Here is a 19,083-nt window from a genome sequence, read left to right on the forward strand (position 1 = left end):
AGGAGAGAGGGGGAAAGAGAAACCACTGCACGAGCAGTAGTTGTTTTGTGAGGAGAGAGGGGGAGAGAAAAACCACTGAACGAGCAGCAGTTGAAACCCGAGCTTTATAGACGTATAGTCGTATATAGTTGTATGGTTGTTGATTATGGCACGCTGTAAACTATACATGCGTTCGATGGATGCATAGCCGTATAGTCGTATAGTTGTATGGTTGTATAGTTGTACAGTTTCCTGCGTTCTGATTGGTTAAAACCCTACATCGATCGAATGGATGTATAGTTGTATAGCTGTCATGTACGGAAGCGTTAAAGTGCCATTCTACTTGACGACATGACGAGATATTTCATCTTGTCAAGTCGACTTAATATCCATATCATGTCGACATGGCGACATAAGTTATCTTACCAAGTCGACTTCTAAATAAATACATGTCGTCATGGCGACATATATTATCTTGCCAAGTCGACTTCACAAAAATTTCATGTCGTCTTGGCGACATGTATTATCTTGCCAAGTCGACTTCACAAAAAAGTTCATCTCGTAATAGCGACATAAATTATCTCACCAAGTCGACTTCCCAAAAAGTATATGTCGTCATGGCGAGATATGTAGTGTGACGACTATTTCATGCAGCGCGCGTATATGGCAAGCCCTTTGTGTAAAAAACCAGATAAACTCTGTTTTTGTCAGATAAACTCAGTTTATCAACTGATAAACACAGTTTATCAGAAAAGCTCAGTTTATCAAGAAAAACTAAGTTTATCAATGATAAACTCAGTTTATTTGATTTGATTTGATTTGATTTCTGCATTTTTTCCATATAAAATATAACTGAATAACAAAGAACATATAAATGTAAGGTATAATACAACATAAACAAACAATAATTTCTTCATGTCAAAATGTGTTTTTACATAATATATGTATAACGAAACTTAATATTTCCATAACATATAATCATAAATTTAAAGTATATTATCCGAACTTCTCTATTGGAAAAGTGCAGGAGACCGCAAACATAAGCAAACCTTGACAAGGATGGCGACCTCAAAAAAACAAAAACAAAAAAATCTTAAGGTAAACCTTAAAATGAAAAAGTGTTCAAACGATCTTTGTGTATGAGTTTGTGAGTGTGTTGTGCAAGTGTATATATATATATTTATATATATATATATTGTGTGTGTGCGTGTGCGTGTGTGTGTGTGTGTGTGTGTGGGTGCGTACGTGCGAGTGTGTGTGCATGTGCACGCAAGCGTGCTTGTTTGTATATGTTTGTAATGAATAGTGGAAGTGCACGTAGCTCTGTGTGGTATAGTGGAGTGGAAACAAATATAGCCTTTACAATAAAGGAAACTAAGAATACGAAATAGAAAACAAAATTTGCAAAACTGAGTTGCAATGTGACCAAAATTTGACAATTGCCTCCTGCAGGTTGAAATGAGTTATGTAGATACTTCGATATGAGAGTTTTTTTGAGAGATGCTTTAAAAGAATAGAGAGATGAACAATGCCTTATTGAATTTGGTAAGGAGTTCCAAACAACTGAAAAACTCAGTTTATCAACTGATAAACTCTGTTTATCTGTTGATAAACTGAGTTTATCATTGATAAACAAAATTTTTCTGATAAACTGAGTTTATCTGAGAAAAACAGAGTTTATCCGAAAAAACAGAGTTTATCTGGTTTTTACACAAAGGGCTTGCCATCTACGCGCGCTGCATGAAATAGTCGTCACACTACATATCTCGCCATGACGACATGAACTTTTTGTGAAGTCGACTTGGCAAGATAATTTATTTCGCCATGTCGACATTACTTTTTGGGTAGTCGACTTGGTAAGATAATATATGTCGCCATGACGACATGTATTTTTTTAGAAGTCGACTTGGTAAGATAACTTATGTCGCCATGACGACATGAACTTTTTGTGAAGTCGACTTGGCAAGATAATTTATTTCGCCATGTCGACTAATAAAAGTTGTTAAGTCGACATGGTAGATTCAATATCTTTACATGTCGACATGATATGGATATTAAGTCGACTTGACAAGATGAAATATCTCGTCATGTCGTCAAGTAGAATGGCACTTTAACGCTTCCGTAGTCATGTATATGGCATGTTTCGCCCGCCATACCCGCACGCTGTAAACTATACATGCGTTCGATGGATGCATAGCCGTATAGTCGTATAGTTGTATGGTTGTATAGTTGTACAGTTTCCTGCGTTCTGATTGGTTAAAACCTTACATCCATCGAATGGATGTATGGTTGTATAGTTGTCATCAATATGGCATGTTTCGCCCGCCATATCCGCCCGCCATACACGCTGTGCATGCATATCTATCTAGGCTATGACAGCACATCTGCACTACCGATTCAGCAAGAGAATATATGTATTTCACTACACTTGTATTGTTTTGAATACATTAATTGCATCTATACTTGCATCAATTAAGTTAGTGCATTTCTATATTTGTATTGTACTGTTGTGACTTCATACTTGCATCAATATAAGTTATTGCATCTAACCTGTTCCAAACTGCATTTTGCGTGTCCCAAATTTATATCTTTGTCATGGGTGCATTGTTTGCATCAATCAAGTTATTGCATTGTACATGTTCCAAGCTGCATTCTACGTGTTCCAAAATTTCTATCTTTAGGGGATAATATTGTTTTGACTACACACTTGCCTCAATCAAATTATTGCATTGTACATGTTCCAAGCGGCATTCTACGTGTTCCAAAATTTCTATCTTTAGGGGATAATATTGTTTTGCCTACACACTTGCCTCAATCAAATTATTGCATTGTACATGTTCCAAGCTGCATTCTACGTGATCCAAAATGTCTATCTTTAGGGGATAATATTGTTTTGACTACACACTCCCATCATTCAAATTATTGCATTGTACATGTTCCAAGCTGCATTCTACGTGTTCCAAAATTTCTATCTTTGGGTAATTGTATTGTTTTGCCTACACACTCCCATCATTCAAATTATTGCACTGTATATGTTCTAAGCTGCATTCTACGTGTTCCAAAATTTCTATCTTTAGGTAATTGTATTGTTTTGCCTACACACTCCCATCATTCAAATTATTGCATTGTGCATGTTCCAAGCTGCATTCTATAGCCCCTTGCCCGAAAAGTAATTTTCTGGTTTCACAATTCGGCTAGTGAGCGAAGCGAGCGAGCAAAAATTTGAGCATAATATGTATTGTGTGAAAATGAGAAAAGATATAAAAAAAATCATATTCGGGCAGCTCGCTGTCCCCCCCCCCCCCCATTACTGGCGAAGCGCATAAGCTTTGACGCTTTATTAAATTATGAGAGAAAGAAGATGATTGGTTGTTCCTTTCTCGATTCTTAATCCTTGTTTGAATTCAGTTTTCTTTAAATTATTAGAGAAAGAAGACGATTCTTTGTACCATTCTCGACTCTCAATCCTTGTCTGAATTCAGTTGCCCCCGAGCGAGCGAAGCGCGGAAGCTTTGACATTTCATTTATTATTAGAGAAAGATAACGATTCGTTGTACCGTTCTCGACTTGTCAGAATTTCCAAAAATGTTGCTGTGTCTGCTCCTTTTTCGTCCTATGTCCTCTTACTGCCCCTACCAGGCGCGGATCCAGGGGGGCCGAGCGGGCCTTGCCCCCCCCCCCCCCGCAAAAAAAGAGAGAGCCGAAGGGAAAGGGAAAGAGGAGAGAAAGGGAAAGAAAGAAGAAGAAGAAGAAGAAAAGAAAAGGAGGAAGAAGGAAATCGGGGGGGGGGGGAACGAAAGGGCTTTGCCTCCCAGGCTGTTGACCCCCCCCCCCCCCCCAATCAAAAAAATAAGAGAGGAGGAAGAAAAGGGAAAGAAAAAAGGAAAAGAGGAGATACTGGCGAACTAATAGGGGGGGGGGGCTCTGGGGAAATCAAATTCAAACGCGGTTTATTTCTAATTCCACAACGGTGGATTACAAACTGAAATGACATAATTTCCGAGATTTGTCCTCATTTTTTAGTAAATTATACGTTTGTATATGTGTTTGTTGGAAAATGACAAATTCCTAAATTTACAGCCAGGCACGAAATATGATTCTTGAGATTCCTAATAGTTAACTGCCAGTGTTAAAAAATGAGGCATCAAAATATGCTCATCTGACCGTGATTAAATGCCTAAAACCCCTAAGCTTCCGGGGGCTATGCCCCCTGGATTCCACCTAGGGCGCTACGGCGGGCCCTTAGATGCTCATCTGACGGTAATTTAATGCCTAATACCCCTCTTTTGGGGGGATCCACCCCCTGGACCCCACGCCAAATAGTGACCTGCCAGTGTCACAAAATAATAGGTATTAAAAAAAAATGATCATCTGACCTTAATTAAACGCCTAAAACCCCTGAGCTTCCGGGGCCGGACAAGTTATCAAAATGTGTTTATCATATGACCGCAGGCGCGTAGCCGGGGGGGGGGGGGGGGGGATGGGGGGGGGGGGGGGCCGTCCCCCCAAAAAAAAAAATCGGAAGAGGACGTATAGGAAGTAAAAGGAGCAGACAAATAACATGTTGGAAATTCAGACAAGGATTAAGAGTATAGAGAACGGTACAACGCATCGTCTTCTTTCTCTAATAATTTAATGAAACGTCAAAGCTTCGCGCAGGAGGGTAAGGGGGGGGCTGAATTCAGACAAGGATTAAGAATCGAGAACGGTACAGTGAATCGTCTTCTTTCTCTCGTAATCTTATGAAACGTCAAAGCTTTTGCGCGGGAGGGGGGACCTGAATTCCGACGAGGATTTTTTTTCGAGAACGGTACAACGAATCGTCTTTTTTCTCTATTGATTTAATGAAAATTAAAAGCTTCCGCGGGGGGGGGGGGGGGGGAACCTGAATTCAGACGAGGATTAAAAGTCGAAAACTGTACAGCCAATCGTCTTCTTTCTCTCATAATCTTATGAAACTTACAAGCTTCCGCGCTTTGCGCGGGAAGGGGGGGGGACCTGAATTCAGACGAGGATTAAGAGTCGAGAACGGTACAACGAATCGTCTTCTTTCTCTAATGATTAATGAAAAGCTTCCGCGCTTCGCCCGGGAGGGGGAGGGGGACCTGAATTCAGACGAGGATTAAGAGTCGAGAACGGTACAACGAGTCGTCTTCTATCTCTAATGATTTAATGAAAAGCTTCCGCGCTTCGCTCGGGAGGGGGGAACCTGAATTCAGACGAGGATTAAGAGTCGAGAACTCTACAACGAATCGTCTTCTTTCTCTAATAATTTAATAAAACGTAAAATTTTCCGCACTTCGCGCGGGAGGGGAAAACTGAATTCAGACGAGGATTAAGAGTCAAGAATGGTACAACGAATCGTCTTCTTTCTTTAATAGTTTAATGAAACGTCATAGCTTACGCGCTTCGCGCAGGAGGGGGGCTGAATTTAGACAAGGATTAAGAGTCGAGAACTCTACAACGAATCGTCTTCTTTCTCTAATAATTTAATAAAACGTAAAATGCTTCGCGCGGGAGGGGCAAAACTAAATTCAGACGAAGATTAAGAGTCGAGAACGGTACAACGAGTCGTCTTCTTACTTTAATAGATTTAATGAAACGTCAAAGCTTCCGCGCTTCTCGCAGGAGGGGGGCTGAATGTAGACAAGGATTAAGAGTCGAGAACTCTACAACGAATCGTCTTCTTTCTCTAATAATTGAATAAATCGTAAAATTGTTCGCGCTTCGCGCGGGAGGGGGAGGGCAAAACTAAATTCAGACGAAGATTTTGAGTCGAGAACGGTACAACGAATCGTCTTCTTTCTCTTATAATTTAATGAAACGTCAAAGCTTCCGCGTTTCTAGGAGGAGGGTGGGGAAAACTCGCCCCTCCCTGCACCGACCCCCCCCCCCCCGCATTACGCCACTGTAGGTCACCATTACGTACCAATATTTGACTCGCATAATTTCAAATTTGGGCCCCCCCCCCCTCCCTAAGAAATCCTGGATCCGCGCCTGGCCCCTACCGCCCCTAGCTACGCGCCTGCTTTAAAGGGAAAATGAAACAATCATGATTGTGATAGCACATAATTAGGTTAGTCGAAATGAAAGAAAAAAACAGATCTACTACACCAACCATGGATAAATCACGACCCGGGAGCGTCATATCATAGTTTTGTGTTATCGGGCGAGGGCCGGGGTGTACGTAGCGACCAAGCGAGATTTTGCAATGTTGAATGCTGAAATCATGCATTCTAGAAAATCCCTAAGCTCAATATGTACGTTCTTTGATTCTTTCCGCTAGATTTTTTTCTAGCTATATTTCTAAATTTCCTGGGGGACGTGTCCCCCTATCGGAACCAGGATTGCCGCCCCTGTCCATGATTACTACCAACATGAGTTCAAATATAAGCACAAGCGAGTTGGTATGAGCTGAATCCAAAAGAAGGGCAAAATAAGAATTGTGAAGCGGCCTACCGTTTATTTCAAATTTGACTGTTGAGTATATAGCTTTTATTTAAAAGAGATCCAACATATTGTGCCCTTTTCAAATTTCTCACTAAAGAGTGATGACCTTTGTAGTGCAGGGGCTGTTTTTAACGTTTAACTTTGAATCCGCGGATCGAGATTTTATGCGGCCGGCCCGGCCCCCTCTATTCAATAACGTTTGCCAAGCCTTCAGGAATGACCCCAAATCTCCCGATTACAGTTTTCCCTTATTCGTCGTTACTGTCACTTAGCGCCATTTCCTTGTCTTTTCCCATTTCTCACCGGACTTTTCTCTTCCCCATCCACTCAGTGGTATCTATAGGATACGCGCAGGGGCGTCGCTAGACCTTTTTCAGTGGGGGGGGGGGGGGGGGGGGGGTGTAGAGGCCAACGATTACCGACAAAACTAGGCACCAAATACCGACAAAATTAAATGTCCCAATATCTACAAATTTAACCCTATAAACCCGGGGCCGAAGGCTAAATTATTTTTCATATGGATCATTTTCCTCGACGACATAAAATATACGAATTATTTCGTCAACTTAGTCAGCATCAGGGGCGGCGATCCCGGGGGGACGGGGGGACACGCCCCCGCCCCCTCAATTTTTTTTGGGGGGATCGTCCCCCCCCCCTGAAAAATTGAAAAAGTGAGAAAAAAAGTGTAAAGCAAATACAGACTAAAGACTGTAACAAACTTTTAGGCTCTGAAGGGCCCTAGAGTGCAGCGTTTAGACAAATAAAAATGCAAAAATCTTCTAGCTCCGGGGCTACGCTCCCCCGCATAATATTCTTCGCAGTGTACAGTAAATATTCTAGAAAAGTGAAGTGTAAAAAAGGTATATTGCTTGTTTTTATACTATTCTTTTCCTAATTAAAGTATGTAATTTGTTAATACACCAAAACTTCAAAAACCTGTGAGGGGATAATCACTTTCGTAACCTCTACCCCTCTCGTTCTCTTTGCTACCTCGCCTTGGCGTAATGATGAGGGGGGGGGGCTTGGGGGCAGTTGCCCCCTAATAAAATTCAAACTTGATTTATTTCTAACTCGATACCAGTGATTTACAAATTTCGATGAAATGGCATGGTTTTTCCCTGAGCTTCTGGGGGCTCTGCCCCCTGGACCCCACCAAGGGCCCTATGGCTGGCCCCTGCTTGCTCATCTGACCGTGATTGAATGCGTAAAACCCTGAGCTTCCGGGGGGTCTGCCCCCTGGACCCCACCAGGGGCTCTAAGACGAGCCCCTGGATGCTCATCTGACCGTTATTAAATGCCTAAAACCCCTGAGCTTCATGGGCCTATGCCCCTGGACCACACGCCAATTTACGCTCCACTTGCTATGCTCGCTTTGATCTACCTAATAAAATACTTTAGCCTCCCCCTCTATGAAAAACGTTCCGCGAGGCCTGCATGTACAATGTTAGAGTGGGGGTGCGGATTCCCCCCCCCCCCCAACGTTTTTGTTCAATATACGCCACTGCTCCCCGTCCCTCGCATTTCGTCCCCCCCCCCCCCCCCCCCCGGTCATGAAAAGAAATCGCCACCCTGGTCAGCATCATAGCTATTTATTTCAATGCAGGCGCGGAGCTAGGATCTTATTTGAGGGAGGGGCGGTAGTGAGCAAGCGAATCACTTAAAGAGCTCATTAGAGTGGTGTGGGTGATAGGAACATGTACAATGCAATAATTTGGATGATGGGAGTGTGTAGGCAAAACAATATTATCCCCTAAAGATAGAAAAATTGGAACACGTAGAATGCAGCTTGGAACATGTACAATGCAATAATTTGGATGATGGGAGTGTGTAGGCAAAACAATATTATCCCCTAAAGATAGAAAAATTGGAACACGTAGAATGCAGCTTGGAACATGTACAATGCAATAATTTGGATGATGGGAGTGTGTAGGCAAAACAATATTATCCCCTAAAGATAGAAAAATTGGAACACGTAGAATGCAGCTTGGAACATGTACAATGCAATAATTTGGATGATGGGAGTGTGTAGGCAAAACAATATTATCCCCTAAAGATAGAAATTTTGGAACACGTAGAATGCCGCTTGGAACATGTACAATGCAATAATTTGATTGAGGCAAGTGTGTAGTCAAAACAATACAATTACCCAAAGATAGAAATTTTGGAACACGTAGAATGCCGCTTGGAACATGTACAATGCAATAATTTGATTGAGGCAAGTGTGTAGTCAAAACAATACAATTTACCCAAAGATAGAAATTTTGGAACACGTAGAATGCAGCTTGGAACATGTACAATGCAATAACTTGATTGATGCAAACAATCATGCACCCATGACAAAGATATAAATTTGGGACACGCAAAATGCAGTTTGGAACAGGTTAGATATGCAATAACTTATATTGATGCAAGCAGGGGCGTAGACAACGGGGGGGATGAGGGGGATGCATCCCCCCACCTCACAAGGTGGGGGGGATGGCATGTACAATCATCCCCCCCAGGTTTTGGGGAATGATATTTGCTTACTTAATAAGTCATAATGATGATAATAATAGTAATAATAATAATGATAACAATTATAATATTAATAATAATAATAATTATGATGATGATAATAATAATCCTCATCATTATTGTAATTGTGTTTATTGTTATTAGCCGCATTCACACGGTGAAAGCCAATTCAGACGGTAAAAAAAAGAAAATCTTACAAGTATTTTGTGGTTATCTTGTGGTTTGGAAACCACAAGATAACCACAAGATTAAACAGGCGCGGATCTACGGGGGGGGGGGGGGTTTAGGGGGTTTAAACCCCCCCCCCCCCTTGGGCGGCCCAAAAAACAAACAAAACAAAAAAGGAAAAAAAAGGGGAAAAAAAGAAAAAAGAAAGAAAAAAGAACGCACGCTGGAGAGAAACCCTTTCAAGTGCAAATATTGTGAGAAGATATTCAACTCATCTGGTAACTTAACCAAACACATGATAACTCTGGATATAACTGTGTATTTAACTGTTACTTGATTTAAAAAGACGTTATCATGCACTGCTTTTTATGGTCTCCATTGTGTTAATAGATGCCAGGAAAACATCACTTACGGGGTTCAAATAAACACCCCAAAAAAAATCGGTTCGCCGCTTCGCGGCTCGTGGACGATGCTCCGCATCGTCATTATTTTGGTCAACCCCCCCCCTCAGCAAAAAGCTAGATCCGCCCCTGAGTCATCCCCCCCAGGTGTACGAACCTGTCTACGCCACTGGATGCAAGTATGAAGTCACAACAGTACAATACAAATATAGAAATGCACTAACTTAATTGATGCATGTATAGATGCAATTAATGTATTCAAAACAATACAAGTGTAGTGAAATACATATATTCTCTTGCTTGAATCAGTAGTGCAGATGACTGTCATAGCCTATTTTACGTACGCACGCCGTGTCGGCACAAGCATAATGCATATTCATTAGGGGGCGTCAACGTTTCCTTTACGTAGTGACGTGCGCAAATTCCGGTTTATTCATTGCATAATCATAACAACTCACAAAACGGAAGCGCGCGCGTGAACGTACGTACGTACACGCCGGCAGCGTCTTATTTTTTCGTACCACGGCGAGGCCGGATTCCTGTTTTATCATGAATATTCATTAGGCAGGGCCGGGGAAAGTCTCGATTCTCTTGAATATTCATGTATGATCGAGGCATGCGCAGCATCGAATATCGTGTGTAACAAGTACGTTGGATTAATGGCAGGCCTATAATATGACATAGAAAAGCAATGTCATGGTCATTTAGATAATACAGTCATAAATGCTGTGTTTAATTACTAGTAAATGCCAAAATGTCAGTACCGGTAGACAAGATATATAGCATATATTTCAAGTAAGAGTCTTGATAGGCAATTTGTGAGTAGCCTAGGCCTACTTTTCTGAGATTAATGGGAGTCTAGTTCTTTTCATGAATTGGTAAATAATCAGTTCTAGGTTTGCTTTTTAAATATTACAAGCAGAGGTTGCATTATGGTATTGAATATGTGATACAGTATTATAAACTGTATAAAATAGATAACAAGAATAGGCCTACATACAGACATTTATCAAAAATAAAATACTTGTGTATTGCACTTAAATTATTTCTATGATCTATGCTCACTTAACTGCATAAGGAAGAAAAGGAAGAAAGAAAAATGGGATTAGAAAGAAGAATAACAAAGTTAAAAAGTAAAATATATATAAATAATAAATGAATGGAAGAAATAAAGAATACGGAATATATAGATACCAAGGAAGAAAGAAATAAATTGCAAGAAAATTGAAATGAAAAGAAGACAAAAGAAAAAGGGAAAGGAGCAAGATAATATTGATACCATATCTTCAATCTTGTTTTCTTTTATCTTGCCTCTTGTTTTTGTTTAGGCCTAGCTACCATTTTTTCCTTTCCTTTCTCTTTTTCTCTTAAAAGTTCTCTTTGGTTTCTTTCTAAAATAATGAGGGAAGGGGGGGGGGGTGGGGGACTCGATGATAATTCATCATTTGAAGGTTTACAATGTGAAGTCCACGATTTATATGCACCCACTGAAGAAAATCCATGTACAGGGTTGCTGCAGGAACCCCAGCACCCACAGATCCCACGCATGATGAGACAAACTCGAGAGAAAACTACACATTCTTTCACATACATTGAAGAAAAAAAAGAAGAAAAAAAAATCCAAGATCGGTTGAACTCTTTTTGACCCCTCCCCAGGACGCGTCTTATTTTTTCGTACCACAGCGAGGCCGGATTCCTGTTTTATCATGAATATTCATTAGGCAGGGTCCGGGAAAGTCTCGATTCTCTTAAATATTCGTATCGAGGTGGGAATGCACGACGCGCGCTATACTCGCACAAAGTGAGAAGATTTAGTTCACGGAGAATGCATATGGGTGAGTAATTGATTGAAATATCAGTAGATTAAGAGAATTTAGTCATTAATTTGAAAAAGCTGTAATTCGTGATCTACTGTAATTTCTTTACATTTTGAGACTGTTCTCAACAGATTTGTGGGGAAAAGGCTAGGAAAATATTTCTCTTGAAATTGCACTTTGATTTTCATCGTCGTGAAGTAGTTTGACTGCGGTTTGCCTTCATGTCACCCTTTAGAGCCCCGGGGTTCCGGCAGGCCCACGTTGGGGAATTTCGGTGCTCATCTGCATCAAGATAAAACTTTCTGATCAGGTCTTATTCCAAATTTGATCGTCATCGTGAATCTAATTCACCAATCATCCATTGAATTTAAATCTAGATTTAACGTTACACCTTAAAATAATCAATGAAGTATGACTTCTTTAATAATCCAAGAGGGTTAATTCGTGTTTATATCTTTACTTTAGTAGATGTCGACTCTGTTGGCTATACTAGTATTACTAAGACTAAGTGCTATCCGTTCGCTCAGTGCATCATTGGTGCGTGTCAACTTTTAGACCAAAATTGTTTGTGACCATGGATAATCAAACGGCTCCAAACCATATTTCATTTAGACGTAAACCTGGAACTTATTAATAAAAATATTCAAAAACAAACAAACTAGACCTAGGAATAGGATTCATTTATTTAATGTTCAGATGTTGTGTGTGTCCAGTGTGCTTGTCAAGTTGTCATAACTTTTCTAGATCTAGACCTATAATAAAGATTTTTTCTTCTCCAAAGTGTGCAGTTCATTTGATAAATCTATTTTTTGTTGGACGTTGTATAAGAGAAGACCCCTAGGGTAGTCGACAATTATGTTTACTTATACGCAGAGGCGGCGGAGCCTTTGGGCGGAGCAACTTCCAAAGTGGGGGGGGGGGGGCACCAACAAAAAGGGCACTTTCTTGAAAAAAGGGCACCTTCAGAGGGAAAATATACCATTTTTTGACATTGGTATATACCCCTATTTTGTGATTACATTATCAGGGATGATTTCAATATTTGTTTCTCTTAATACAGCATTTAAGATATTGCTTAAGTATCATACTTTGCAGTTTTTGGCTTGCAGTGCGAAAAATTACATCTTATAAAGAGGAAAACCCAATCCTGATGGGGTTATATAAGCACAATCTCATAACGGAAGACTGAATAGATCTGTGATAAGTTACATAATTATAACATCTATAACTATGGGCAAGCGTAGCGAGCGAGCTTTGTGGGAAATTGCTTTTAGTCGCTTGAAATTAGGGACACGTTTAATGATGAGAGGAAAAGGGGACACTTATCGAAAGGGTTAAGACACTTATCAGAAAAGAAAAGAAGCATGTGTCAAAGTACAAAGGCTAATTATCAGAGGTGAAAATGGGGCACTTCTTACACCTAAACAAAGAGGCATGCACCAGGGATGATAAGAACATGGGCATTTGTCGACGGAAAAGAGGCACCCATCAGATTTTGATAAGGGGCATTTATAAGCAGTGAAAAGGGGCATTTATGAAAAAGGGATAGGTTCTTTATAAGAAAGGAAATAGGGTACATATCATTGTTAAAAGGGTAATGAGAAGGGGAAGTGGCTCTTATTAAAAAGAAAAAGTGGCACATGTTTAAATAAACGGGGCACTTATCAAAGACGAAAAGTGGTACCGGTAATTATGATAAGGGGTAAGGGTGCTTATAAGGAAAAAAGGCATTATATAGGAAGGAAAAGGAGGACGTGTCAAAATAAAAGGGGCATTTATAAGAGATGAAAAGAGTACTGACTAGGAGGGGAAGGGGTGCTTGTCAAAGTAAAACAAGTATCTCTCAGAAGTGAATAGGGTCATTTACAAGAGATGAAAAGGGGCACTTAAGAGAATGAAAAGGAACTATTTTCATACATGTAGATGAAAAGGGGCATTTATGAGAAGGGAAAGGGCCTATTTTTAAATGGGGGCACTTATAAGAAAAAGGGCACTTATTAAAAATGAAAGGGAACACATGTGAAGATATAAGGTGCGCTTATCCAAGTTAAAAGGGGTAGTTATTAAAAGGGGAAGGGGCACTTTAAAAACTTAATAGGGGCACTTGTCAGAGTAAAAGGGGCACTTTCCTATGTAAAAAGGGGCACTTTTCCTATGCAAAAAGGGGCACTTTTAGGGTACTTGACCAAATGGGAGGGCACTCTGCCCCCCCCCCCCCCCTCTTGGAGCGCCGCCTCTGCTTATATGGTATGTAGTCCACCTCTTCTTGTTATAATTTACATAACTTATATAATTTACATTTCCCTTTAGTTGAATTGAGTGTGAAGAAGAAATGCAGGAAACCATGGATTACTCCAAGTCTTCTGAAATCTATTAATCAGAAACATAAGCTTTATCATACATATATTAAGAACCAAAATAAGATTAATCGGAAAAGTTATGTTGACTATAAAAACTTGTTGACAAACCTTGTTCGTCAAAGTAAGAAGGATTATTATGATAATGTTTTTCGAACTACTCAGAATGATATTAGAAAGACTTGGTCTCATATTAATGGTTTGCTTGGGAGGGGGAAGAAGACGCCACTTCCAAATGATATGTATCATAATGATTTACTGTTAAAATCAGACTTACAAAAAGCAAAATATTTTAATGAATATTTCATTGATTTGCCCTCTAAAATAAACAAGGAAATTCCTCCTGTCCAAACATCATACAAACAATTTTTGTCAGTGCAGAATCACTCCTCGTCCTTGTACTTTAGACCAACGTCTGTTCATGAAATTTCTAACTTTGTTTTAACTCTAAAACCATCCAAGGCATGCGGTTCTGACGACATTTCCCCAAAAGTCATTAAAACTTGTATTCAATGCATTGTTGAACCCTTGTGTGATATTTTTAATAAGTCCTTGTTTCAGGGTATTGTCCCAAACAAATTGAAAATAGCTAAAGTAATCCCTGTATTCAAGAAGAATGATCGTAAGAACATTGAGAATTATAGACCAATTGCTTTGTTACCCATATTTTCAAAAATTCTAGAGAAAATAGTGTATAAAAGGTTGGATGACTTCCTTCGACTTCATGATATTCTGATCCCACAACAATTTGGCTTTCGAAAGAATTGCTCTACAAGTATGGGTGTCTTGAATTTGGTAAACACTATTATAAATGCAATTGATGCTGGGAAGTTTTGTCTTGGTGTGTTTTTGGATTTATCGAAAGCATTCGACACTATTGATCATGATATATTATTAAGCAAGCTTGAGCATTATGGCATTCGTGGGATAGCTTTGAAATGGTTTAAAAATTACTTACATAATCGATTACAGTATGTAGTGGTTAATGGAGTTAAATCACAATCTAGGAAGGTAAAATATGGCGTACCCCAAGGCTCAGTCCTGGGCCCCTTATTGTTCTTGATTTATATTAATGATATTATAAACTCATCTCAGTTGTTTACTTATTCACTTTTTGCTGATGATACTTGCTTGCTCTCTCACCACAAAGACATGCATAATCTGATTTTGTCTGCAAATAATGAAGTTCACAATATATTTAAGTGGTTTTGTTGCAACAAACTTTTGTTAAATGCTAGTAAGACTCAATATGTTGTTTTTAGATCAAGGGGCAAAAGAATCCCAGATAATATTGACCCCCTGACAATAGGTGGTCATCTGATCAACCGGAGTCAAAATGTAAGGTTTCTTGGAGTTACAGTTGATGATCATTTAACTTGGAAAGATCACCTCAGCAATGTTTGTACCAAGGTCTCGAGGAGTGTTGGTGTGATTTTTAAGTTACGCTTTTTTTTACCAGAGCAAACTTTAGTAACTCTTTATAATGCTATCATTATGCCTCACTTAACTTATTGTAATGTTGCATGGGGAAATACGTATAGGAGCCATATAAACAAGTTAATAGTCCTTCAGAAGAAAGCTATCAGGCTCATTACAAATTCAAATTACAGAAGTCCAAGTAATCCTTTATTTGTGCAACTTCAGATGTTGCCTCTTGATGAATTAGTCTCCATGAATTGTTTGATATTCATGTACAAATCTCAATCTGCTCAAAATAATTCATTTTTAAAAGATGCGTTTATTGTTAATTCGACTGTCCATTCGTACAACACACGTCAGAGAAATCTTATCCATCAGCCGTTTGCGAGAACACAAACTGCTTCGAACTCTTTTGTAATTAATTGTATCAAAGAATGGAATAAGTTGCCACAAAACATCAGATCCAGTCCAACACTACCTATGTTTAAACATACATGTCGAGAATATCTTTTTGAGAGATTACAAAATATGTTAAAGTAAATCCTGGAAAGCCATGTGTGTATGTGTGTATGTGGGTGTGTCTGTGTGTGTGTGCGTGGGTGTGTATGTGTATGTGTGTTATCTTTTTTTCTGTTCCCATATTTACTCATTAGTTATCATTGTAAATATGTTTTTGTCATCGGTTATTCTAAATACTGTTATTTTGTTTTTGTTTATGTACCTTTTAAGGGGCCCCTTATCACAAGCTCTGCTTCTCCGGGGTCCCAAACCTATCATGTTTTTTATTTCTTTTGTGTCAATTGATTGTAAAATGTTGTGTTTGATTGGTTTGAATAAACTTGAACTTGAACTTGATAATAAACTAATTCTACTTAGTACTGCTTCGTGTTCATAGGCCATAGAAACCACTGTTTGATGCACAAGTTAAATCTTCCATTTAGTTTTACTTTGTACTGTGGTTCATTAAATAGGAATGTTGATTTCCACACCATATTAAAATTAAGGCCAACCATGACATAAAAATATCTATTAATTTGAATTATGCTAGATCTATTTTATTTTGTTAAGGAGAAAGGGATGCCTTGATTGTCGTATTGATTTTCTTCTTCTTTTTGTTCCAAAAGATTGAAACTGAAGAGCTGGAAGGAGGACATTACAACATCTCTTATATTTGCAAGATGAAGCAGAAAGTCCCATGCAGGTACAGTTACCAGGTTATTTAGCACACACATATTAAACGACCACCTATTAATTCACTCAAAAGGAAATGGAACTAAGTTGACATTGCAAGCATATATAGTGGAGGGTATATTTTATTCTAGTTCTGCACCTAGTATACAAATATTGATGTCTTTTCTTTCTATGTTTACAAAGGAAAATTTGTCCTTATTTACAGGAGGTCCTGTGTTTAGAAGAGCCATATCAAATGCACATTGTAAGCACTACATGTAGGGTATACACAGGACCCCTCATTTTTTATTTTTTTGTAAGGGGTACTTTCACTTCTTGAGCAATGAAGATGAAGAAGAATACAAAATAAGATTGATAAAAGTCTGTTTATAGGATGTATTATGGTTGATATGTATCCATCAGTATCAGTTTTTAATTGAAGTACATGTACCTACGTTGTTTTCTCTCATGTAGGATGATGCCTCTCTACAGTGGATGATGAAGGCATTCTGGTTTGCAAACTCGGGAGAGGAACAAAGAACAGATGTTGACGGGATCATATCTAGAGATGCGGGTCTACTACACTTCATACGAGCAAGTGTGCTAATATACATGAAGGTACCCCCAATACATTTTTGTGGAACAAATGTCATGGAGAAAATTATAGATCTGAAACAGATATTTTTCATTGTCAGTTGACTTGTAAAAGAATAATTGACTTAATATCACAATTGTAATTTAGATTAAAAATTAAATGTCAATATAGATGAAATATAAGTCTACATTACGTATGTTTCAGTAGCATTATTTCCAGTACATTCTCTGGTCAAAGTTGTTTGGTCATTTTATGTCCCATACTTAACCGAGTATTATTCAATTACCGGTATGAGCACGAGTTGTATTACATTGTATTACTTATTTCATACCTTGTCTGATCCGAGCTCCAGCAGGCCTATCGTCTTAATGGGATCATCAGTAATAATTTAAGATGCGGTCAGTATTTAAACTAGTCTTGTACAAAAAATAGTTTAGGTTTGCCCACTAGAACCCCAAGTGAATTTCAGTCCTTCCTTTTTCTGAGCAGGTATCAGGGTGTATGTTATTAGTCATTGTTGATTTTTTTATATCTTATTTCATTTTTCCATTCAACAGACTTGGGTTATATTTTTTTCTGAAAACTAGGCTACAACTTTAGTGATGGATGCAGAAGATATCTACACGAGACTACGTCTTAAAGATGCCACCCTCATATAATGAAAGGGACAATAGAGATGGGTTTAAACTGGAATATTTACATGATATTTATTTGTTATTTGTATTATATGTTTGTAGAATACTACATTCAATAAAGCTAATGAAGTTTATCATCTTGTCGACTTTCAAATAATTAAAGATAACTAATCCTCAACGAATAAACATTAAAATTCTAACAATGTCAACTACCATCTTATAGGATGAAACTGAGGACTGGGCAGAAAGATTCTCCTTCAAATTTGATTGATAAAGGTCTATCAGTCTATATCAAAAATTGAATTAATCAATGATATTTTGATTATAATTATACATGTTAAAATTCATTTACCTCTATGGACTTCTGTATGGGAAGTTTTGTAGATTATGAAATTATTGCTACTTCAAGTATTGTATGTAAGAAGGTTTGAAAGACAACACTCTAAATGCATTAAATATGGAAACTGCTAATCCTCATTGCCTTTCGTATCCAAACTGGTAGCTTTCATAGAATCATGTTTCGATGCTTCCCAACTAAAGAAAACAGGGAGTGGGGGGGGGGGGGGGGGGCTTGCTATCCTCTTATCTTATCCTCTGTACAAATATGATTATATGTTTATATTAGAAGGATTTAGAAAGTGAAATTTTGAATTATAGCATTACTGTTTGTAGAAGTAATGGCAGTGTCGGGAGGGGGTTCCTGGTGAAATTTACGGTATGCCAATGTCAAATTAATAAAAAAAGAGAAAACTATTCTTAATAATAAAAATTATACAGTACATGGGCCTCCTAACAAAAACCCTGGTACCACTGTTGTGTTTTGAGTGTTTTTTTTTTTTTTTTGGGGGGGGGGGGGGCTGGCAAACCAATTACAAATTTCCAGTGTTAATTCAAATTTTTTTTCTTTAACAAAATTATGTCAATATATTGTAATTAAACAATGTTTCACTTTCCTTTTTTTCAAGTTAGATATTTGAATAAAATGATTAACATACTTTCCGGTTTCTCTGGCCTCTACATTAAAAATGTTCTACTTCTAGCAAAGCTCCTGGAAAGGCTGCAAAAAGGGAGAGTGAAGAGAATGAAATTGAAATGTGGACAGTAATGGAGTGAATATGGAATGGTTGATGGTAGTTGATAACGAGTGAATGCAAATGAGTGGCAACAAGTACGACTGAAAGTGAGACAGAAAGGAATTGCAACAGGTTGCTCAGTCAAGAGAACAAACCTTGCAGAAGATAGTTTTCGAAAGACAGAGAAAGAGAGAAAAGGGGAATTATACAAAAAGGAAAAGGGGGCATGTGTCAAAGGGGCATTTATGAGAAAGGGTTGGGGTTGGGGCTCCTATTAAACAGGGAAAGGGGCACATATCAAAAGGTAAAAGGGCACTTGTTAGAAAGTTTAAGGGGACGCGTGTCAAAGTAAAAAAAATGAAAGGGCTTTTATCAGATATCACAAGGGGCACTAATGAAAATGGAACAGTGGCACTTATTATGAAGTTAAAGGGGCATTTGTTGAAGAAAAAGGGGCACCTGTCAGATTTGAATAGTGGGTAATTATCGCCAGGGCCGTAGCCAG

General features: G+C 38.7%; 1 long non-coding RNA gene across 2 annotated transcripts; it reads left to right on the forward strand.

Annotated features, from left to right (window-relative positions):
• The first annotated feature begins 11,170 nt into the window (after positions 1 to 11,170).
• Positions 11,171 to 17,555, forward strand: LOC115923156. 2 transcript variants are annotated; one of them, XR_004063827.1, is made up of 4 exons: positions 11,171 to 11,347; positions 16,230 to 16,306; positions 16,750 to 16,893; positions 17,428 to 17,555. It is a non-coding gene; the product is annotated as an uncharacterized LOC115923156 (long non-coding RNA). The 2 variants fall into 2 exon arrangements; XR_004063826.1 differs by lacking the exon at positions 11,171 to 11,347 and having other exon boundaries at positions 16,147 to 16,306.
• The last annotated feature ends 1,528 nt before the right edge of the window (positions 17,556 to 19,083 follow it).

The sequence above is a fragment of the Strongylocentrotus purpuratus genome, unplaced genomic scaffold (genome assembly GCF_000002235.5).
Source record: "Strongylocentrotus purpuratus isolate Spur 01 unplaced genomic scaffold, Spur_5.0 spur5_scaffold_13, whole genome shotgun sequence".
Classification (NCBI taxonomy): Eukaryota; Metazoa; Echinodermata; class Echinoidea; order Camarodonta; family Strongylocentrotidae; genus Strongylocentrotus; species Strongylocentrotus purpuratus.